This window comes from Echinops telfairi, unplaced genomic scaffold (assembly GCF_000313985.2).
Source record: "Echinops telfairi isolate 266 unplaced genomic scaffold, ASM31398v2 ScPeMD7_1;HRSCAF=3_0, whole genome shotgun sequence".
Lineage (NCBI taxonomy): Eukaryota > Metazoa > Chordata > Mammalia > Afrosoricida > Tenrecidae > Echinops > Echinops telfairi.
The window spans coordinates 1,528,913-1,530,909 of NW_022103896.1; the positions used below are offsets into that span (position 1 = coordinate 1,528,913).

The 1,997-nt window shown below is 63.4% G+C and overlaps 1 long non-coding RNA gene across 2 annotated transcripts in view; it reads left to right on the top strand.

The window, feature by feature from the left end:
- The first annotated feature begins 728 nt into the window (after positions 1-728).
- LOC123521429 overlaps positions 729-1,997 on the top strand; it is a 4,069-nt gene continuing 2,800 nt past the window's right edge. Inside the window, exon 1 of one of the 2 annotated variants that reach the window (XR_006679878.1) lies at positions 729-1,281. This is a non-coding gene — a long non-coding RNA (uncharacterized LOC123521429). Of the gene's footprint in view, positions 1,282-1,597; positions 1,685-1,997 lie in introns of those variants that run through there. The other variant, XR_006679877.1, reaches the window with a different exon arrangement.

Consider the following 1,997-nt stretch of genomic DNA (forward strand, 5'->3'; position numbering starts at 1 on the left):
CGGGGGCCAATGGAGAACAGTGGAGGGTCCCCGCTCTCCCAGGTCCTGAGCATGAGAGATCCCTGGAGCCCCCCTCCCCCAGCCTGCCTCCCCAGGAAGTCCGGCAGTGGTGGCGGTGGCGATGACGGTAGGAGCCATATGGTGCTCCCACAGAACCATATTGAGCCCAGCAGCACGCCACCACCTCCCAGAGCCCCAGTGGGGGCTTCTGCTCTGGGGGGGGGGGGCAGGGATTGGGGTGCAGGGTGAGGGCCTCAGGTGCCCCTCTGAGTTCTGGGGGTAGGGGTGGTCTGAGGGTGACCGTTTCGATTTTCTGTCCAGTGGAATGTGTCCATAAGTTTCTGGACTGTGAGGCTAGCTCTCAGGCCTGATGCTTCTCCTGCCGGGGCATCTGGGGTGAGCCTCCGCCCTCCCCAGGAGAGGGTTCTGGAGCCCCGGCTGACGAAGGAAGCCTGACTGACGCTGCTGGCTTCCGACTCGGCAAGGCCTTATTTGGCAGTGCTTCCACCGAGCGGGCGTTGACTGGCACACTCCGCTGCTGAGGGCTGTATGCCCCCCTCCTGGTTATTTTTAGGGCCTGAAGAACACCCCGGGAGCCCGCCACTCCGGCGGGCCGGAAGGAGCACAGGAAGCATCCCTGTGCCCGCACACCGGTGGGGAGGCCTCGCCCAAGGCCAAGGGTGGTCTGAGGCAGAGCTGAGGATGGAGTCACCCCCTCCCCAGGGTCTCACCCCCTGCTGAGACAGCCTGGTGGGGACTGTGGTGCCCAGAGTAGGCCCTGCAGGTGGGGTCCCCGGCCCCTGGAGTGGACAACAGAGTCCCCGGGTCACCCCGACTTCAGCTGCATGGGGGTCCTTGGTGCTCCCTCAGGAGGGAGGGCCCCTCATGCCAGTGACCCAGAACCTCCCTCCCTCCTGAGGGAGGGAGGACGCCCCGGCAGAGGCTGTCTGTGGGAGAGGGCCGCTTGGGGATCTCTGGCCCGGCGAGTACCAGCTGGCCAGTCTCCTGGGACTCCCACACAAGCAAGCCTGCCGAGGGGTCTCCAGAGGCCCTAGGAGGTCCCGCGTGTCCCAGCTCAGGAGAAGAGGACAGTGGGGTGGGTAGAGCTGGGCTAGGAGGAGCATTTCTGGTTGGTGGAAGGTTCTGGAACAAGTCTGGTAGCATCCAGCCCACTCCAGAGCAAAGCTGCTGTGGGGAGTGGGCCTGCAGAGGCGGAGGGCAGGTGCAGCAGGAGTCGCTGGGTGGAGCAGGGAGCCTCTTTCTGCAGCAGGAGGCACTCAGGTGAGACTCAAGGAGGAACTTCCTGGGTCCAAGTGTGCTTTCTCCTGGATTTGGGGCTGGGAGATGGGGAAAGGAAGAGGCTGTGGGGCCCTCGAACTGGCACCTCACCACCTGACCACGTCTGAGTTGGTGACCGAGGGTGGCGGGGCAGGTGGGACCCCATGAAGAGCTGCTCCCTCCAGATCCCTGGCATGTGGGTGTGGAAGAGACATGCCAGTCCTTCCATCCTCCCGGAGTCAGGCTGGGCTGTCCAGAGAAACAAAACCGGCAACATAGCATATAAGAAATAACTTGGTATTGAGCCGTCATTTCCTATCAAGAAGGAGTCCCAGCTCAGCCCAGCGCAAGCCTGTGGGCCTGAGGCTGACCAGAGGCCTCTCCAGCCTCCTGTAGGTGCAGGTCGGTAAGTCAGAAGGGTGCAGGGGGAAGCAGGGAGGTCCCAGGCCGGTGGGTGCAGAGCCGCTGGGATCCATGGGAGCATGGTGGTGTCCTGATGGCTCCCTGGGTCAGTGGCCCGCGTGGGGCCATCCCTGGCAGCAGACAGAGTCCAGCAGGGCTGGAGGGTGGAAGGGCAGAGAGAGGAGAGGTCCCCAGTCTCTCTTATCAAAAGCAAAAGGCCTCACCCCCAGGGAGGGGTCGTCAGGCTGTGACCTGACTTGATAGGTTGGACTCCACCCCTACTTTTTCACTGAGGTACCGACATAGCCTCTAACCAC